The following is a 23,108-nucleotide window of genomic DNA, read 5'->3' as shown; positions in this document are numbered from 1 at the left end:
TAGTGTCCCCGACTGACGGCGCAGCGGGCAGGCGGCCCCCCTCGGCGCCGCGCAGCCCGCATGCACAGTCGCACACCGTGCACGCAGACGCCGATACGAGAGCCACACCCCCGCCACACCCCCGCCCTACGCACCTAGGGCTGCATTCGCACTTTCTCCCGCACGCATCAACTTTCTCCACGCGCCCTTGGGCTTCTGTGGATTTGGGAGCCGGCGACCCGCGTTAGGGAGCGGCGCGGCAGCACCGCCTTTCCAGTCCTCTTTTCTCGCAGCGCTCGCTGGCCGTGGCCGGACAGCGCGGAGAGGAGGAGGCGGCGGGAGCCGGTAGCCCGACGGTCGTTGCCACTGCTACTAGAGGCGCAGGAGCCTCCGCTGAATTCGCGGAGACCGTGGGGAACTCGTTAGTTCCGATGAAAGGGAACGGCAGGTTTCACTACAGGCATCCCCTGAAACCGGGGACGCAAGCTGTGTGCCAGGGTCGTTTTAGTTTACCTTTCACCCTCAGCCTGCGAAGGTAGGGAGGCAACTGCCAGAACTAAGACTCTGCCGCCTCCCTCCTCGTTGTCCGGCCCCCTTCCCACGGTAACGGGGGAGGCCACGATGCCGCCAGCTGTATTCCCGGGCGTTCCGAGCGCCGTGCGGCTCGGCCCGGCTTGGCTCAGCGGGGCTCGAATCGGTACGCTGAATTCCGTTGCCGCCAGATGGCAGCGCAGGGAGGCGGATGGGCAGCGCCACCCCACCCCGCGCAGGGCTGCCCCGCCGGCGCTCTGCCCCCTGGCGCTGGTAGCACGGCCGGGCACTGGCATGGCAGGGAGGAGACCGGACTGTCGGGGATGTCAGTGGTCGTGATGGGGCGAGGCAAAGTAGCCGAGGCGATGTTGAGAGAACTGCCTTTCTCTTTGTCGCGGTTGAGAGGACTGTCGTTGTTCCACTAGCATACGGAACATGGAGGGCTTTTCGTGTGCGCAGCTGGCTGTAGCAGTGGTGGTGTTTTTTAAGTGTAGTCTTAGGTTTTTATTTTCCGAGAAATTGCGTGTTTGCCTGATCTTCAGAAAAGAAAAAGGTAATTTAACTGCATTCTTGCAAAGATATGCACATGTTCGCGTCTGTGTGTTCATTACTGCTATGTGCTGTACATTTTAGCACGTAAATCAAACAGGCTTTGGGCATACCGTGCATCCTATGGGCACAGCACAGAGGCTAGAATTCAGAGGCTGAAATCCAGCTTTAACTCGAAGGTAATGCTCAATGTAGCTGTGCCTTCACGGGTTTTCTTGTGCAAGGCTAAACACTGAAGAGAGAAGAATTTCTGTATATATGAATTCACCACATTTATATCTTTAGCAGACCTTTCTGATAGCTGGCATTTTAACATCTCAACATGATAAACTCAGGGATGATTAAAGAATCACCTTTTTCTTAATGCTCAGCCTTCCTTAAAAAAAGTGTGCTCTTTGAAAATGTAAGAGGAGTTTGACTAAAATCCTCTTTCCCTAATATTGAAAAAAGCAAGATCTGGTATTTGGATGGAAGACAACTTCCTTATATAAATCAGGTCATATTACTGACCTTGTGGGAGCTTTGGGAAAGCTTTTAAGCGAGAGGAAGTACTTACTTCTATTATTATAGAATCTGACATTCTTGTTTTGATGCAAAACCTATTGACGCAGTGGAAGATTTTGAATGGTTTTATACTGAGTTCCAAGATAGTACTTTTAATCAGGAGAAGAACACCAAACCATGCTAATCTTTTTTTTTTTTTTCTCCTTAGACACAGACACATACATATGGGATGATAATGTAATATAAAGAATTTACAAGTAGTAAACAGATGTTTTACAGGATTTTTTTGTGATCTCACTGTTTTTGAGAAACTTTTTTTGTGAATTAATGTTTCTGTATTTTTAATTTATAGGATTTCATGCATATATGCTTGCATTTTTAAGGCCTGTCATTTATAGCATCTGTGTTTCTATGCTGTTTTTCTGTCTGACAAACAAAATTAGACACACAAAAATCCTTTTTAGTCATCTAGGCTGAGCTTGACTCAACCAAACTGTTTGGAAAAAAACTGCTATTTCACAAACATGAAATTGTGTCAAAAGCTACTATGTAAAACTATTGTACTTATGTTTCAGTTTAATTATTCTAGTCCTGTGCTAATGAGATATTAAAAGTATAATGGATAGTAAACCCAATGTAATAAAATCTTACCTCCAAGTTGTTAGACTACTAGATTATTTCAGTAGCACACATGAGGTCTAAATAGTCATTATTGTAGAACTGTCATGCTGCTGTCGTGTTCATTCTTGCTCTGATTAGCATTATAATTTTAGTAAAATGTAAGTTCTGTAGAGTTTTGCAGAATATTTATTTCAGTATGCATGACTAGCATGAGAGGGCACAGTTTATCTATGAAGATAACTCCATTTGAATGGAATCTGTATAATCTGAAAGTATTCCTTATGGTGGAAATATATATCTGAATTTTTGAACTAGAACTGTCATAAACCTGAGCATGTGAACAGGCAACAGTAAATGCTGCTAAATTTATGAGAAATAAAGTTGGTTTTATTACTATAGTGTGTTGCCATTTGCTAATTTATCTTTCACCTGCCTTTCATTAAACCAGGACATCCTCAAAAACTGGATGGAAGTAACTTGTATAACTCTCATATGGAATACAAATAGAGGGATGTGAATGAGGATGGAGCAGCAGAAAGGATGGATAAATGATGAATACATGAATGATATGTACAACAACTTGTAACTGTATAGATCTACCTTCTTCCTATAGAACTTCAATCAATACGAGTTGCAGGACATCTGATAAAACATGTGGAACCAGACATTGTGGGAAAACAAGAACATGGACGTACCAGAGTTGTAAGTGAAATATATTGGAAGTGAGGAATATACACTGTTTAGGAAAGACAAAAAAAAGGGTGGTGAAACAATTTCATGTTAATTCACTAAAACCTGTTAAAGAGTAAAGACCATTAAGCAATAGTGCAATAAAGTAAAATTTGAGAGTGAAGGTCTGCATGAATTAAAACTGTTTAGCAAAGGGTAGGAAAAATGCTTCATGGGGATGCAATCTGTTACAAATATGTTGGTACAAATTTGTTCTGGATAGCAATTATGCAGATTTATGTGGTTTCTCATGGGCAAGTCTATTAAAAAATAAACCAGTAACGCTGGGTGTGACACAAATTTGAACATGATAGGGAATAGCTTCTTCTGTGAAACAGACATTGAGCAGGCAAGAGGCAAGGATAACTTAGACTTAATTTTAGTGAATGATAGGATCTGCAGAAAAGAATTCTGATATAATATAATCTTAAATCTAATGGTTCTGAGATTTTTTGCTTCATGTGAAGCTACAAGACAGAGAAAAATATGGAGGATCTGTAACTGCAGTCCAGTTTTTCAAAAAGGCAAGCTGAGAAAAAAAAGTTTAGTGAAAGAGTCTTGAGCAAAGAGCAGCAGTATTAGAATTCAGATAAAGCATGATAATACTTCTATGTAAAAAAAATGCAAATGTTATTGAATGTTTACACTGGGGGAGAGGGGAAGAAACATGCAGACAAACAAAAAAAACCCCAAACCCAAAACAACAGAGTTTTTCCCAGAAGAGTAAAACCTTATTAACAATAAGCTATTAAGTTATTAACAATAAGCTCAAAACCTGTAAAGAGTAGAAGAGATGGTGATTACCAAGGAGGGAGCTGCATCATTAATTAGAAGGTATAAAGTCAAACTGAGAATGGTTAGAAACCTTGTTGGATTGAAACCTGTACAGGAAGTTGAAACATAGCAAAAACTGTTTAAGCCATGTAAGTAAAATGAGAACTTGTTAAAGGATGGGTTGGACATTAAGAATAAAGTTGGACTAAAGTTGGGAAAAAATGTCTCTATTTCTAGTGAGACTATGTATATAAGCTTTGATATATAGGAATGTAACAAAATGTGTATTTTTTTTATATTTCATAATTTAATATCTTGGACAGTGGTCTCTTCAAACACCGCTGTAACTTTTTTAGAAAGTATATTTACAGGTTCTATTCAGTTGTGGGTATTACATTCCACATATAAAGACAGTTAAATTATTCAAGCACAGATCTAAGAATTTCCAGTGCAGTGATTCAAATTGGAAATACAGGTGCTGTGATCTGCGGTTTTCCCACAAATGAGATCCTGTGGCAGATGCACTGCGTACTCACAACTTGCTTCTCTATCTGGTATCTTCCCAGATGCGGTGACTATAATTCGAGCAGTCCTTGGCTCAGAGATGGCTAAGGGCCTCTCTCTCATGTGCTCCATTGCCAGGCTGTAGTCTCTTCTGGGATTCAATTCCTTGGAGCTTTTTCCTTTTCTGTCTTGGTCCAGGTGCAAGGCCTGGGTGAAGTTGTTGCCTATTAATGCAGGCCCTTCAGATGCTACTTGGGCAACATGTGGCTCCTGTTCCTTGCTGGGTGAGAACAAGGCAAGTTGCCTGATTTCTTGGATGCTTTAAATAATGTCTCAAAACAATTAATGCCCTTTGGTAACAGAGAACCCTGATAACTGGACCTGTAGAATGGGGCATATCCAAACATGGCCAGGGACACACAGTTCACAGCTGTGTTACAAAGTTAATTACACATGGTACATGTTCATCTGGACCTTATATGTCCAGGTTTCCACATTCACAGGTGCTTAGCCTGTTGTCTGGGCTAGGGCATGTTTTGGGGTTTGACCCTTCAGGACAAGGAAAAGTAGGAATAGGGCAGGAGATACCACATCATCAGTGTGTCTGGTACCATTTGTACTGGAAAATATATGTCTTTGAATGCTGAAAGTATCAACGCATGAAACGAAAGTCCAGAAGTAAGCAAGTCCAAATTTTCCAAGTTGCTTTGACAAGGGGACAGTACATAATGTTGAGAGGGGAGTTACTTGAATCGATATAAATAATTAGATGATCATTAGATTAAAATTGGTGACCAGCTTTGAGTCTAGTCCTCTATAGTACACTTAGCACTAATTTTATGATGTAAGTTAGGGGGATCTGGACAAAGTTTGCAGACCATGTAAAACCAGGAGTATTGCTGAGACCCAGATAATCAGACAAGAAAACTTGTATATACGCACATACATACATGCATTCTTATCTATATATGTGTCTGCATTTGTGTTGAGATACATGTATGTAAATTTATGTAGATTATATCAATAATTATATATTTAATGTTACTACCAATATTTTAACACATCACTATAACTTTAATTCATGTGTATTTATTTATTATTTTATTTTGATCTGGACAGATAGAGATAATGTAAAATTGAATAAAACAATTGCAAAATCACCAGTAAAAACTCTTGCTATAAACTGGGGTGACCCAATTTTATACAGAGTTCTAAAAATCTGAAGGTAGTGGTTTATCAGAAAGTGACTATATGTTACTATTATAAAAGAGGTGCTAATATAAAAAGAAAAGAGAAATGGTTGTCCTAATAGGTGGGAAGATGTTGATACTATTATGAAGAATGTGCGTTTTCATGAGTTGCTGTTCTATTATGCATAATTCCAGTCATACTTTTAAAGATCTTAAAATGAAAATCAAAGTTCATAAACTAGGGTAATTAGGGTAATTGTCTTCAAAGGATTTTTTTTTAATAGTGTATTTTTAGTTAAATACTTATAAAGACAAAGTATTTGAACTGAAGAGTGTTGCTGGAATTCCATTAAATGCTTACTTACTGATTATTATGTAGCCTATAAATGTGAATAATTTATTGACCATCTGAGAGGTGAGATACGGGAAAGGCCTTCCAAATAGGTAATCAGGCCAATAAAGCAAAGTTATTTTAGGATAGAATTTTAAAAGCTCACTGGGAAAAAAAAAATGTGTAATTGAGTGGGACGATTCCTGTTAGGATAGTGACATTTGTACCAAGCTGGGAAGAAGCTTTTTGAAGAAGGTGGAATATGGTTGTTCTACATTTATTCTGTATCTGTTCTCTGCCTCAGGGCTTACTGCAGGCTTTTAGGTCAGGAAGAATGTTTGTTTTCCACTTACTGTGTAATTCAGATTCTGAGTTCTGTTAATTTATTTTGTTTATTCTTCTTTGTAACTTGGGGAAAGTTTTAATTCCTAAAACATTCCACAAAAAACATTCTAACATACTCCTCATATTGCAGGGGTTTCAATAGACCATTGGTGGTGCTCTTGTTCCCCACCTTTCCCCATTTTTTCTTTTTCTCCAAGGAACATTAGAGGTCTGGTCCACTCTTTACTGTGAGAATGTAAAAAATTAGATAGTCCACTTCAGCTCTATGCGCCTATGCTTCCAATTACTACTTCTTATATTCAGGTAATTTCCATTCTCCCAAATATACAAGTCATGGTATGAATTAAGTGGCATACAGGAATAAAAATAGCTGTAGAATTTCCTAAACTGTTTCGTCAATATATATTAGATCTTTCTTATCTCCTTGCTATGTTTAGGATTATCAAATAATCAAAATTGTATTGCATCAAATATGTCTAATAATAAGTACCTAAATATATTAATAATAACTGAAAGAAGAGGACTGATTTCATGTGGATCTGAACACTTCCTCTGAGGCAGCATCTTAGATTTTCTGGTAAAAATTGTAGAATAGGATATACACATGTTTATTCATATTCTTATACACAAGCATAACCTTTATGTACAAATCTACTATGTTATTATTATTTTCTTTCTGCTTTAATTTTATTACAGGAAATAAAACAGATTTAACAGGAGAAACCCAGAGAATAACCAAACGTTTTCTGTCTTAATGATTAAAACATTCAGTAGAAGGAGCTGAGTTAAAATTTTTATTTCAGATTAGATAATTTAAATTTGAGCATGCTTCTCTCCTTCAAACATAAATACTGACCTATCTTGTTCTGTTCACTTTGAGGGAGCTAAGCATCTTATAAGAGTTTCTATCCAGCTGTTCATCACAAGCAAAACAATCAGGGGAAGTCAGAAATTAAAAATCAGTAATGATGCATAAATTTGACTTTGAGTGACTTTAATGTGATTTGTAATATCTATGAAAAAAATACTGTCTAGTTAAATGTTATTTGTAATAAAATACACAGTAAAGAATGTACGTCCTTGAGGCACCTGAAGGTACCCAGCAAGAACTTTGCCAGTCTCAGTGGCTCCTGAATACTATAAATTGTAGGTAGGAGCATACACACATATTTTTGTGAACTTAGCCCTGTGTCACTGCATCTACTTATATGTACTGAGCATTATGTTTTTTTCATTGAGAAGAGTCAGGTGTTTGATGGAATTGTTATGTAAGATAAGCTGTTTCTATGCACAGTAAGTTATATTATGTTAAAAAAGTAAATTCTCAATCTGATTTCTAAAAACTAAATCCAGTCTCATGGATTTCTACATCATATGTTTAAACATATATTAACAAAATATAAACATAATGCATTAGTTTCACAGATTTATATACGTACATCTCTTTAATAACATAGAATGGACAGATTCTTAATGAGACAGTTTGGTCTACATTTAAGGTAAATATTAAGCTTTATTTACACAGGGTTAATTTAAAAATCAGTCTTTTATTTAACTGTTCTACCCTGATAGGCATTTTGATTATGTTGCATTCCCTTATGTTTCATTCCATTGGAGCACAAGCCCTATGAGGAGAGGCCAAGGGAGCTGGGGTTGCTTAGCCTGGAGAAAAGGAGGCTCAGGGGAGACCTTATTGCTATCTACAATGACCTGAAAGGCGGTTGTAGCCAGGTGGGGGCTGGTCTCTTCTCCCAGGCAGCCAGCACCAGAACAAGAGGACACAGTCTCAAGCTGTGCCAGGGGAGGATTAGGCTGGATATTCTTCATAGAGTGATTTGCTATTGGAATGTGCTTCCCAGGGTGGTGGTGGAGTCACCATAACTGGAGGTGTTTAGTAAGAGACTTGATGGGGTGCTTGGTGCCATGGTTTAGTTGATTAGATAGTGTTGGATGATAGGTTGGACTCGATCTCAAAGGTCTCTTCCAACCTGGTTAATTCTCTTTTCTCTTCTCTTCTCTTCTCTTCTCTTCTCTTCTCTTCTCTTCTCTTCTCTTCTCTTCTCTTCTCTTCTCTTCTCTTCTCTTCTCTTCTCTTCTCTTCTCTTCTCTTCTCTTCTCTTCTCTTCTCTTCTCTTCTCTTCTCTTCTCTTCTCTTCTCTTTTCTCTGGAAGTGAAGAACATTTCAGGGTTTTTTACATGGGGTGGGGGTTTTTGCTTATTTGTTTGGTTTGGGTTTTTTTGTTGGTTGGTTGCTTGGGGTTTTCTGGGTTGTTTATTTTGTTGCTTTGGTTGGTTGTTTTGATTTGGTGGTGTGGTTTTTTTCTGGTTGGTTGGTTGGTTGGTTGTTTTTTTTTTTTTAATTGGTTGGTTGGGTCTTTTTAAGCAAGCAGATTCAATCCACTAAAAGCACAGAAGACTTACCATGAATTGGAATTGCATGTTCTGGCTATTCAGTGTGTTCTGAGTCCCATACCACTGATGACTGCTTCAGGTCTTCTGACTGGGGAGTTTTCATCACTTGCTGCCACTAGGTGTCCCTATATGCTCCTATGTGCGGGAAAACGCTTAATGAAAGCGTGGGCTGAAGGAGGAAAACTTGAGCGGGAGGACTAGGAAACAAGGTACTAAACTTTCTGGTTTTCAGAGTTCTGTTTGACAAATGTCCTGCATATTAGTGAAGATGACATATTAATAGATTCATAATTGTTCATTTATATTTCAAAACAAACTTTAAATAAAACAACAGCAAACAAACCCACGCATTAATGTAGTCTTAGAGTGGAGTGGTCTTTTTGATATTACATAGCTATGTGGTATCAAAAAATGGGAAAAATTTTGAAAAATGTCAGGTTAAGTCACCTGTTTGGTAAATTTATTGTAATTTTTAAATTACTGATGGAGTTTGGTATAAAAATAGATTTTCAGATAATAAACTTTTATTTAATATATCTGTCTATGAGTGATTAATAAATGTGTATTGTGATGAGCCTCTCAACAGCATCCTGATAAATGGGATGTTTCAATAATTAACGGCCTTGGATGGATTGTACAGCCACCTGACTCTTACAGTGAATGTTTAAATAGATCATTAGTTATAAAAAATAATTTGCTTTATACCATAATTCTTTAATAATCAAGTTGTTATTAAATGTTAAGCAGACATTCTTGTAGTGGACCAGTTGTTTAATCAAAGTCAGCAGCCATTATGACATGAGAGCAGAGAGCTTTTAAAAATAATAATAATTATTAATAATATTCTTCTGAAGTAAAGGAAAAATGTGAATGGTGTGAAGATATAGTCTTTGGATTACAATAAACAAGATTCTTGAACAGACACCTCAAAGATTAAATAATTATTCCATATAATATCAAAAGGCAATGGGTGCAACACTTTGAGACCAATTATACCAATATTGTCTGGAGAACACAAATTCTTGACCAGTGCCTTTTCTTTTTCAAAATGGCAGACCTTAAACAAAAAAGCTCTCATTCTTCAGAATACTATTCAAAACGTGACTACAGAAAAGCTATTTTTCTGGACCTGCAGTCAGTAAACCTGAAACTATAATAATGAGTTTACTGAAACTTGTACAGAACAATAATTGTCTCTTGCAGATGAACAGCACTGTTAAACACTACTGCTAGACATTTGTATCACACATCGTCCAATAATTTTGGATTAGGGAAATAAGGTTTTGTTTTAAAGGTGTTTGCTATCAATAATATTTTGTTGCAATGTCTACTGATTTTAAGATACTTATGGTCTTGATTTAAAATTTGTGTCTCCAGTCTTTTAACCCAAAAGTGAGAGTTTTACATCTCCACTGCAATGAAAACTTGTGAATTGATTGAATGCAGTGAAAAACCATAGCTTGTTCTTAGGCAGCCTCATCTGCTTCATGTTATTGGTTCTTGTTTGGAAGCAAACTGAGAAAAACTCAAAAGAGCAAGACAGGTATCATAATACGTTGTTTGGTTTGGGTTTTTACTTGTCTGTTTTAAATTAAATTACATTCACTCAGTCAAAAAGACTGAGTGTTGGCACATCAAGAAATCTATGAGACAAATTTATTATAAAACTGAAAATTGGTTATTAAAGATACTGTGGTGTCATCCCATATTCTTTGAATCACAGGCTGGAATCAAGCTAATTTGGGAATCTTTATTTGCTACAGTTTTTATGGTAAAGCATAAAAGGATAAGTGATATGTAAGGACTGGCTTTTTCGTTCTTTGCTTTGTTAAGTAATTGCTGTAACTGATAATCAGGTTAAAATTTCTATACAATAGGCAGTGGAAGGAGGAGGACTGGTACTTTGCCATTTAATATGAAGAACAGAACATGATTTGTGAGCAAGGGATTTTAACCACAATTATATACCAGTAGAATGTGCAAGCAAGAATCTGCTTATGTTTTGTTATCAGTAAAATAATTGAGTAAGACCAGTGTTTCATTAGTTTGCCAGCGAAGGTACCAGTTTAAGTGAAAAATGGTAGCAATATATTGAATACAAGCTTCTGTATGGCATATATTAGCTATATAAAATATACAGATATGTTACATGACACTAAAAATATAATGCCTTGAATAAAAACAAAAAAAAATCAGAATAATTATGTGATGCACCTTAGTTAAGTTTTTCAAAATGCCCTGCAAACATTAATTCTTATTCTGTTGTTGGTTATAATACAGCATGTACCCTTTCATTCCCTCTGTTAAAAAGAAATGCAGTTACAGTCTTCAGAGGAAAAAAATGTTCAGATTTGTAGTTTGCTTCTACACAGAAGTGGTACCAATTTAAGATTTAATATAGCTTCAGCTGTAGATTTCTGTACAGGTCCCTGTGGAACGTGAACATCCTACAAAGCTTAAGTAGAAAGCCACGTGAGATTTTGCTATGCTTATTGCTGTTGAGGTAGTACTTACTACTGGAAAATGACATCTGGATTTTCCATTAGAGTTATGTAATCAGGTAGTATCAGCACATATTGGCATATTAAACCCTATGATTTAGAGAAAAATCAGTTGGGAGTCAGCGGAAACCAGTGGTAACTGAGTAGTATGAAGTTACTTGACTCTACTTTGCTACTGGGAATTTTGCAGTCAAAGTAGAAAAAGCAGATGAAGGAGAAATTAAAAAAAAAAAAATATTATCTCCAGTCTTCTTTTCAGGAAATGAAGTAAAATGAGAACAGTTAACTGAAATGTTGCATATGAAGTACGGAATTCCTTATTGAATGAGTTCAATTCATTTCTCAGAGCGCCCTCTCCAATATCTCATCCAGAAAATGAATCTAACTCTTAATATACTAAAGTGTTGGAAACCTTTAATGTCTTTTTCTGTCTTGTTTCAGTCCATCTTTTTTTAATGCAAATGTGTTGCTGAAGAAATGGAAATACAGAGGTTTAATAAATAACAGTATCAGTTCCTAAGTCATGAATTCTGTCTTGTCTAAGATAAACTGTAGCATTTTTTAAGCTTACAGAGATTCTGCAAGCTTCAAGCTTTGTTAGGAAGCTGTCTTCCTTTACAAACATTCCCTACTTCTGAAATGCATCAATGCAGTGCTCAATGAAATTAATTCTTTCCACTTGATCATCTTACCAGCTACTACAGGAATGAAATATTTTATTTTGCTTTATAAAATAAAACATACTTTTTAAAGGCAGGCAGGTAGCATCTTCAAAATAGTCTTACTAGGCAACCATGCATGGTGCCTCTAAATCAGGGGCAATTAATCTTAAATACTCTCCTATACATACTGATGTGAAGTGAGTATCCCCAAAGGCAGATTCTACTTATGCATCCTGAAATGTGCTCCAAATATGTGCCACTCTCTACTGTCATGAGGACATAATATATTTAACTTAGCTGATACCTAAAATCAAGTGAACTTAACACATAATTGGTGGTCAGTCAATGTATTAAAACCATAGATACATAAATATAACTGTAAAGAGAACTAATGCATTTTTATACTTTATGTCATCTGTAATTTTATTGACCTGGCTGGGGCTTTGGGGGAAATATAATGCTACTAATCATGAGGCAAGTATTGCATCAAAATTCAGACTTGCAAAAGTACTTAAATTATTATTACAGAAAAAAAATCTTCAATTCTCTTTAAAAAAATAAACTGTAGGTTCTTAGCAAGTGCACATGAAACTTTCTGTATGGCTGAACTTTATGTATTTATATCTATATTAGTATCTATTTTTTGTATTGTCATTCTGTTAAATTGTTGTAGATGTACATAGGGACTGTGGAATATTGCTGTGGGCATTAATGATGTGACAGCAGAGTTATGTAGCCAAAAGTGGGAATTTTTTTTGTTTACTTTTTTGCTGTTTTGCATGGATTAAAATATGGATACCAAAATAATAAATTTCCTTACCTTGTGTGTATGTTTTCTTATCATAGAAATTAATACTTAGTCAACAAATTATGTTTAATGAAAACAGTTTTCTTTTAATTAATATTTTATCATCTTGCATTACACATTCTATTACTCTTAATAATAGTTTAAACATGTAATTTTTTTATTTGCATAAAGTTAATAGAGCTCAATGATTAATCTTCACATCTGAGGTAAAATAAAATAAATGTCTTTATTATGCTGAAAGGGAAGTATATTAAAAAAAAAAAATGCTGCCATTAGTCTTGCCAATGAAATTTGCACATTTGCCAGGATATCTAAACAATGAGTGCCATGTGATTTATCAATAATGACTGATGACTTCCACACAATTTCATTTCTACACTAACATCCAAAATGCTACTATAAAACATACATGGTTTATTTCTCTTTCTGCATTTGACAAAAACAGTTTTAATTGAATTGCACATCCTGTATGTGCCTTTACTCCAAATTCTTAGTTGAAGAAGGAATCTAATACTATTATGAAAAACCTTCTGATCCTTGTTGATATCTCTTATAATTCATCATATATTGCTGCTTAACACATACTCTTTCAAACAAAGAGTGTATTTTAAAACACAGTGTCTATTACTTATGTGAAGTAAAAAGTAATAAATATTTTCATCTTGCAAAAAAGCCCTTTAGCTTATGGATTCATATTGCATTATCATATATTATTTAAACTGTAAACTAGTAGCCTCTTAATTTAGCACATACTATTTTATATGCCTCCATCTGGTTTTGGTTCCTTTTTCTAATCTTTATTCAACTGTGGTTATGATTTTAAAAAATTATTAATACTTGCAGATATTGAAGCGTAGCCATGTTACTATGATTTCTTCATCACTGCGTTTTCTAATCAAATTATCTTTGTATTTTATTGCAGAGTTTCATAACTCACATAAATATTGATCCATTCTGGGCCACATTCTGACATTATGGATAGCATTTCACTGCACTGATAGTACTAGTCCAGAGAAATGAAAGCTCCAGTAACAAAATCTGTGAACAGAAGTAATTCACTTTTCTTTTTAGTACTTCTTATTCATGAGTTCATATTTTCATTCTTTCAAAGTAGTTGCATTAGGTGACATTCACCACATTTCCCAACCCCTGTCCACAATAAAATGCCCCACATATGTGATTTAAGATTTAAATCCAGACTACCTATAGGTAGACCTATAGGCTGTTTCCCTTTCTGAATTTTCATTTGCAGAATGTGATGTCATTGGATAGTCAAATCACTAATATAGAACTTTTAATCTCTCCCAAAGTAGGAATAAAATTTGCATGCCTGAAATATACCCCAGGTAGCTCTGGAGGTGCCATAGAATTTTGCTTTATCATTTGCACACCTGTAAAATTTATTTACTGCCTTGGATACTCCTCCACTATGGATAGAATCCTTTCAATTTTTTTCAAAACTGTTAATGCAAACTGTTAATTCACAGACTGCCAAAGTTTTAAAGAACGTTTGCTTGGATATTTGAAATGTGCATTAGCTAAAGTAGCATTTGAGAAAATGCATCATGTGATGTTAATTATTATCATTGCTGTATTTTCTTTTTTTTTTTAATAAGTTTCAGTAAAAGTTTGTTGATAACAAGAGATAACAGTTGAAATTCAATTAAGAAATACATTATATAACAACTTGAGTTAAAACTATTAATAAGTTCAGGGACTTGCACACTATGGACTTCAGGTAGATCGAGATATAGATCCAAACGGGTCCATTCAGAAGAGCCCTGCTGTGACATCTAGCCCTGGAGAGGCAAGACATTGCTCCTATGGGAGACTAGCTGTCCTTACTGGAAAGATTCAAGCACAACATATAGGTACTGGAGCCTGATTTAAGGGAGAATTATTTGCTCTAGGATGTCTCTCTACTTAATGATAAACAGGTGTTAAAAGCCTCCTTAAGAACCCAATCACCTTCTCAAGATAGCATTTTTTTTTTTTTTTCAGTTGACTATGTCCCTTTGTCCCTCAGGAAACGTAAGGATCTGAAATAATTTAAAGGCTCCTTTAAGTGCTGAAGGCTAGATGGCAGTAACTCAAATGAAAGCATCTGTTTTTGGCTCTTCCAGAAATCACTAAAAGTGAGTAAGCATCCATGCTGCTAATCTCTCTTTTGGAAATTAAGAGGAATAGTTTACGTGAAAGATCCACACTATTATGTTCTTTAAAGGTTAGTAATGAGGAAGCTGAGTTAGAGGTTGTGTCTGTGGGAAGACTTTAATCATAAACCAGATGAATTAACAAATCTGAGGGACAAAAGATTCTGAGACAGATAAAATTCTGTTTGGCTGAGTCAGACTGCTAACAGAAATTTTTATTACTAACCTATATCAAAATATTCTGTGATGTGTTATAACTCCATACATGCTTGTTCAAGAGTTAATTAGCCTTATATTCCATCTTCACACCTCCCAAAAGGAAAAGAGCACACGTGAAATTCACAGTTAGCTGCTGAGATGTTGGAGGTATTAAAAACAACTCATGGATTCAAATCTCTCTGTTGCTCTGCTGTGGTTTTTTTATTTTTTCCCAGTGCTGTTTTCCAACCTACTAACTTTTCTGCAGTCCGTTTAGTTTTGGAGCATGGAGAATCAAAAACCGTATCAGATATTTAACAAAGCTCTTTAGGTTGAGTGAAAAGCCATACTTCTGTATGTCATCTATATCCTAGTAGCTACCACCAGAAGGTCTTGTCAGAGGTTTTTCCATGTCATGCTTGAACATATATGCTCCAACAAGAAAGTAATAGTCATTATAATGCTTATAACAGTTCAGAGAGTAAAGCATACTTCCTCTCTCCAGCCTTAGCATTATGATTCATCACAGCTACCTTGTCCTGACCTCAACCATCAACACCTCAACCAGATAATGGCACTTATACTGATACTGAGGATCTTGAAAATACCTAATGTTAGGTTAGCTTTGTATTTTTATCAGGTATAAAATTGTTTTTTGAAAAGTAGTTAAAAAACTATTGTTGTATAAAAGCACTGTCTTTAATGCCAGCCTACCACATTTTCACCCTAAATGCTATGAACTATTATCAAGGAGTTTTGCCTAGAGAATCCTGGGGCTTTTTTTGATACCTTACAATATTATGAAAACTGCTAACAGGGATTTTACTTTATTTCTTCCTTCTGACATTGCTCAGGCTTCTTTACAAAACATCTAACATGACTTGATTATGCTACAAACCCTATATTTATTTTATTATATAAAACATATTTTCTGCACTTAATACGAGTTTTTTTCTTTTTTTTTTTTTTTTTTTTCTTTCCAAGTTGTTGTCTCTCAACACCAGTGTATTTTGATACCAGATTACTGTTTTTTTTCAGATCATTAGAAACAGAATATTTGGCTCAGCTATCTCAAATACTTCATTCAAGGAACATTCCAGGAACAGCATATCTAATTTCAATGCAATATTTGATGAGACTGTTCATTCAGCGATATGAAACTCTAACCAAGGAACTTATAACATGAGTTTAATAGTCTCTTCAAATTGTCAGGTTTCAAAATCAGTTCTTCCCAGTCAGATGAAGCTCTGAGTATAGCAGTCTAGGCTTTTACATTTTATGAAGCCATTTATGCATCTAAACCTTTAATATTTTGCCTCTGTTTCATTTGTCTTGTTTACACATCTTTTTGTCATTTATAGTAGTCAGCTAATAATCCTCAAAATTATCTGAGCAGTCTAACCCTGGCATTCCACTCCAGGAACACCTTTTTAATCACTGACTGTCATATTCACTTTGTTCAGCATGACCTTCTGAAACTCTATATGAACAGGGTTACTTTTTCAGTGATTCAAATTAACCAGTATTAAAAATATCTGTGAAGCCACATAGTGGTTATAGACACTGTCTAGAACTCATGCACACTGACAATACTGATCTAAAATGTTCACTTTCTTTGGTGACTTTTTCACTAAAGATGTCAAATGACTCAGTAATTGAAGGTCAGTGCTTGAAGTTACATTTTCCAGTTTAATAATATACATATATAAACAGTACAGAATTAACAAAGATCTGGAAAATACAACTTTGCAATCAAGGGAAAAATCCTCTCCAGTTCTATCGGAATAGAATGCTTAAATATTATATTCTTTCATTCTACCCCACATGCCTATCTTTTATTTTCAGTGGAGAATAAATGATTATAATTACCAGACTCTTGAATATTCTCATGTAAATAGAAACCAATTCCAGAGGCTCTAAAAATTGTGAGATGAACTTTCAGATCCGGATGAAGTCTACTGTGTGGCATTATATGTTTCCAGCTGATCACTTGTTTTGAAAGATGCTTTCCATTAAAATGCCAGGATATGTAAATGTGCCAGACTATACTTGCCAGAACTTTTAACTGAATAAGACTTCAGAATTCAGTTTCACAGCATGGAATTTGCTACTTCTCTGTGAATTAACTTTGTGATGAGAATAGTTTAGTTCTTTGAAATCAGCTAGTTAATGATACTAAAAAATTATGAATACGTTCTGGAATACTGGCTACCTGCTGAAAAATATGGAAGAGACTTTTCTTAATGAATTGTACTAAAGGAGGATAATTTCCATTATAAATGACCTTCTCCCCCTCCCCCCCCCCCCATTGGATGTGCCCTCCTATTCTTTCTTGGTATTATCTGTATTGCAGATATGAGAAAGTAATAACAGCAAATACATACACTTGTCTTTGTTTTATATAGCCTATAGTCACATCATATTTCAAAGACAGTATTGAATATGCTTCTCCCAAAGATTTGTAAGGTCAGCCTGACCCCTGAATAAGGTTCTTTTACTCTGAAAACTGATATAGCTGCATGATAAGGGAGGAAAATGTTTGCAGCATCAGTTCAGAGAAACATGAAGATGAGTGGCTCTGAAGATTACAGAGTGTATATAAGAGTCCTAGAGGTGTAACTCTGTGCATATATGTGTGTCTGTGTATCTGTGTGTTTGTATAGGAGAGCACATAAGTATTATGTATCTATGCACAACCCTCTTATATTGTATCTATAACTCCATCTTTTTTGGGGGGGACATGACTTGTTCCCCAGTAGTCATCTGCCTTCTTTAAGATACCACTCAACTACAGAGGGAAAGCAATCAATCATTTCCCCAGGAGAGAGTGGTTGCATTCGCTCTTTGTCTACATTCAGTTATGTGAATATAGGTGCAATTCTTCTACAATCTCCCACTACTCATTTGACTCCATAACAATAAACCAGAATAAGTTTTGGATGAGATTTTCACACATTCATCACACAGGGGTGTATGCTTTGTGAGTTTGAGTATTTTAAAAATTCTGTACATACAATACAATATAATTCTGTACATACCATGAAGAATTAAATGTATCTGTAGTAGCTGCAAGTAGAATACCACATGCCATTCTGTGACAATGAATCTAGATAAAGTGAAGGCTTCTGAAAAGAGGCTAAAGACCACTGAGTAGGACAACTATGTATCTAACATCTGTTTGAAAACATGTTGAAATCAGTGTAAGTTCAGTGTCTTTATCCTTGGAGAATCTGTGTGTAAAGATTGCCTACTCTAAGTATGTTATTCCCAAGACAGGGAAAAATGAATTAGAGCATATGATCAATATGCATCCTAAGGTGAAAGACTGTGATATTAAAAAAAGGGAAGAATTTAGGATAAAGGACAGGTTTTAAACTACATTTCTTACCACGGCAACAGTTATGATTAAAAAGATACTATTGAAAGAAATTCTATTTCAATTTGAGTTGATCATGTTGTTAAGTAATTTTTTTTCTGAACATCTTTAAGCATTTCAAGGTTATGTTTATGATAGGGTGCTTGCATACTTGAAACCGAAGTTACAATTTACCTCAGCGGTACACTATTGCAATGTGGTTTTGACCCTGGATTTCTGTGATATTCCTTTTACCTACTGACTGTCAGTTTTAAGTGTAAAGGAAGTATAAACCAATTTGCAGTCCCTGTATGGGGAAGGAAGGATAGAGTATTGGCAGATTTTGCATACATTTAGATATGTCTAGTCTGCCATTCTATCACTTAGTATGCATTTAGAATGTTTTTCAGCCACACAAGAGTGGCTGCTTTGGAGGTTTTCCAGAAGCTTAGCTCTCAGTTAAAGAGAGAAGTCTACATTTACAAAGAACCATTCACAGCTGTCAGAAGTTAGCTGTCTGTGACACTCAAAGTACAGCTGCAGTTTTTCCAGAATACTGACAACTTCTGTGGCAACCAGAGTCTGTTCGCTAGTACTGGAATTTCTGAAGCTTTATCAGAAAAAAAAAGTCTTACTTGCCTATGCATGTAATTTGCATTTCTATGTTTTTATCCTCGTTTACTGCTTTCTGTTCCAGTGACATACCGTATTTTTCCCCCCTGAAGTTAGGAAATTGTAAGATAGAAAGTTTTGAAATAAAAGGCTTATTACCATCAGTTTTGTTTGGTGTTTCTAAACTTCCAGAATGAAGAGAATGCAGTAGACTCTGCTTTTTCTGACATTCTGAGCCATATGAAATTGGATTTAAGGCATTAATGAAAAAGATACAGCATCACTATTTAAACTAAATAGGAGTGATGGGACCATATCCTCCCAGTGTTACTGCAGTCAGAAGTATAGTCATATCCTCCACTTTTTACTTCAGTTAGGATGCTATCTGCAATTCCATTTCTTCTGTAGACACTCTGAATGTTCCTCACTTTTGTTCATATAGAATATACAGAGAAACAAACTTACTGTGATGTTGTTCTCATGGGTGACTTCAACTTGCCTGATATCTGCTGGGATCTTAACATAGCAGAGAAGTGGCAATCTAGGAGGTTCTTAGAATGCATGGAGGACAGCTTCTTATCCCAGGTGCTGCGAGAGCCTACCAGGGGCAAGGCTATGCTTGACCTCCTCTTCACCAGTAGGGAAGGGTTGGTGGGTGATGTGGTGGTCGGAGGGTGCTTAGGGGCCAGTGACCATGAGATAATTGAACTCTCATTATTTGGTCAAGCTAAGAGGGGTAGCAAGAAGACCTCCACTCTGGATTTCCGGAGGGCGGACTTCAGGCTACTCAAGGAACAAATTCAGAGTGTTCTTTGGGATAAAGCCCTTAAAAACAAAGGGGTCCAGGAGAGCTGGACATACTTCAAGGAAGAATTGTTGAAGGCTCAGGGACAGGCTGTGCCAGTGTGCCAGAAGATGAGCTGCCGGGGCAGATGGCCAGCCTGGATGGTTAAAGAACTTTTAATGGAACTAAGGGAAAAAAAGAGGGTGTATCACCTTTGGAAGAGAGGGGAGGCAACCCGTGAAAAATTTAAGGATGTTGCTAGGTCTTGCAGGAAGAAAATTAGGGAGGCAAAAGCGCATTTGGAGCTTAGTCTGGCCTCTGCTGTGAAGGACAACAAAAAGTCCTTCTATAAATACATTAATAGCAAGAGGAAGGGCAGAGGCAACCTCCACTCCTTGGTGGGCACGGAGGGGAACGTTGTGATAAGGGATGAGGAAAAGGCAGAGATACTTAACACCTTCTTTGCCTCAATTTTTACTAGCAGGACAGAATGTCTTCCAGACAGCTGGCCTGCAGAGCTGGCAGAAGGAGCCAGGGAGCAGCATAGTTTTCCACTGTTCCAAAATGGGGCAGTTGGTGATCTGCTCAGCCGCCTGGATCCCCACAAGTCCATGGGACCAGATGGGATCCATCCTAGGGTGCTGAGGGAGCTGTCAGAGGAGCTGGCCAAGCCACTCGCCATCATTTTTCAGCAGTCCTGGCTCACTGGAGATGTCCCAGAGGACTGGAAGCTGGCCAGCGTGGTGCCCATCCACAAGAAGGGCCGGTTGGATGAGCCAGGCAATTATAGGCCTGTCAGCCTGACCTCAGTGCCAGGCAAGATCATGGAACAGGTCATCCTGAGTGCATTAACACAGCACTTAGAGGGTGGCCAAGGGATCAGGCTCAGCCAACATGGATTTAGGAAGGGCAGGTCCTGCCTGACCAACCTGATCTCCTTCTATGATCAGGTGACCCTCCTGGTGGATGTGGGGAGGCCTGTGGATGTAGTTTACCTGGACTTCAGCAAGGCCTTTGACACCGTCCCCCATAGCAAACTCCTGGCCAAGCTGTCAGCCCATGGCTTGGACAGCAGCACTCTGAGCTGGGTTAGGAACTGGCTGGATGGCCGAACCCAGAGAGTGGTGGTGAATGGTGCCACATCCAGCTGGTGGCCAGTGAGTAGTGGAGTCCCCCAGGGATCAGTGCTGGGCCCCATCCTCTTTAACATCTTTATTGATGATCTGGATGAGGGCATTGAGTCTATCATCAGTAAATTTGCTGATGACACCAAGCTGGGGACAGGAGTTGATCTGCTAGAGGGTAGAGAGGCTTTGCAGAGAGACCTCGACAGGCTGGACAGATGGGCAGAGTCCAACGGCATGAGATTTAACACATCCAAGTGCCAGGTTCTGCACATTGGCCACAACAACCCCATGCAGTGCTACAGGCTGGGGTCAGAGTGGCTGGAGAACAGCCAGGCAGAGAGGGACCTGGGGGTGCTGGTTGATGGTAGGATGAACATGAGCCTGCAGGGTGCCCAGGCAGCCAAGAGGGCCAATGGCATGCTGGCCTGCATTAAGAACAGTGTGGCCAGCAGGAGCAGGGAGGTCATTCTGCCCCTGTACACTGCACTGGTTAGGCCACACCTCGAGTACTGTGTCCAGTTCTGGGCCCCTCAGTTTGGGAAGGATGTTGACTTCCTGGAACGAGTCCAGAGAAGGGCAACGAAGTTAGTGAGGGGCTTGGAACACAAGCCCTATGAGGAGAGACTGAGGGAGCTGGGGCTGCTTAGCCTGGAGAGGAGGAGACTCAGGGGTGACCTTATTGCTCTCTACAACTACCTGAAGGGGGGTTGTAAACAGGCAGAGGTTGGTCTCTTCTCCTAGGCAGCCAGCACCAGAACAAGAGGACACAGTCTGAGGCTGCACCAGGGGAAGTTCAGGCTGGAGGTCAGGAGGAAGTTTTACTCAGAGAGAGTGATTTCCCATTGGAATGTGCTGCCCGGGGAGATGGTGGAGTTGCCGTCACTGGAGGTGTTCAGGAGGAGACTTGACAGTGTGCTTGGTTACATGGGTTAGTTGATTGGGTGGTGTTGGATGATAGGTTGGACGCAATGATCTTGAAGGTCTCTTCCAACCTGGTTTATTCTATTCTATCCTGTGTTCTATTCTAATGCATCATACAGATTTCATTTCATTTGTGCAATTCTGCAACTGCATTCCTCAGCAATAACCTGAAGTAAAATGTTTGTGTAATACCACATTTTTCTGAACTATATTTTTTTCTCATACCCTTCTTTTGTTTTCTCCTTGAAATGTTTGCCAAATTATATCAAAGGGAACAGCACCAATTTGGAACAGAAACCATATTCTATTATTTCTTATGAGAAGTACACAGTGCACATTAGAATAATGTAAGGCTGTATATAGTAAACATTTTTAAAATTATATCCCAGAACATCATCTTAAAGAATATGTGGAATATAAAACAATAGGGGGAAAATCCTACAATGAACCCAGGGAGATCCAACTGTAGATTTCACACTAGTCAAGAATTAGGATAGTTTTATGACTTGTATTTTACATCTAAAGCAGTTTCAACATTTTCTTGTAACTAAGATTGTTTTGGTTTGGTTTAATTATTTTTTTCTCTTTATTAGTAAATCTGGTAGTTTTCAGGCTGTTGGTTTGTGTTTGAAACTTTAGGTGTCAGTGAACAGGGGGCTTGCAAAGCTTATCCAAGGAACCTGGGCCCAAGTCTCTTTGATTTCATTTGTGTTACTTGCAAATAGCTGAAAGTATTTGCTAGTTCATACAAGGAATCACTGTTGAGAGGAAAGAGGGAAGAGGGGAATGACATTTGAAGACTCATGACTTCTCTTTGTTTCATTATTCCTGACGTTGATCCACCCTCCTTTTGAGTTCCTTATTGCTTCTGACGTTATTTTGTTCTTGAGGCTGACCATGTAGTGTAGAAATGTGGAAGACCCCTGAGGAGTTACAGAGAAAATCCCTTTACAATCAGGACTGGGTGTATCAGGCTGGCAAGCTACTTGTCTGTGTGTAGCACAGTAATTGACTGCTTCTCAGTTGGAGCCTTTCTAGATGTCCAGTTTTTTCTGAGTACACTTATCTTTAAAATTGCCACAATTTCTATAGTATTTTCAAGAAATAAAACCCCACACAAAACAAATAAGCTGTATCATGTAAAAGGACTGGACCGGTAAATGCATACTCTCAATATTTTTGATGTTCTTAAAAAACAAACAATTGAATAACATCTCACAAAATAAAAAAAAAAAAAAAGCCACCATTTTTTTTCAAGTTTATTTTTCTTCTGCAATAGTAAGTGGATGCCACAGGCCAGTAGTTTTGGATGTATCTGTGATATGAGCCTCACAGATACAGAAGTATTTGTATAAATGAGTCTGTGGCTTATGCACAGGATTTCCTTAGAAAGACAATCTCTTGGATTTTACTATGTACCTGTATTCTGGGTAGTGCTGCCTTGCTATATTAAACTGCATCAGGATAGCACTCAGTGAAAATACTTTCCCTCTGTGCTGCCATTTCTTGTCAGTTTTG

This window comes from Melanerpes formicivorus, unplaced genomic scaffold (genome assembly GCF_026170545.1).
Source record: "Melanerpes formicivorus ecotype bairdi unplaced genomic scaffold, bMelFor1.0.p_v2 SCAF_1, whole genome shotgun sequence".
In the NCBI taxonomy this organism is placed as follows: Eukaryota; Metazoa; Chordata; class Aves; order Piciformes; family Picidae; genus Melanerpes; species Melanerpes formicivorus.
Note: the sequence above shows the minus strand (reverse complement) of the source record.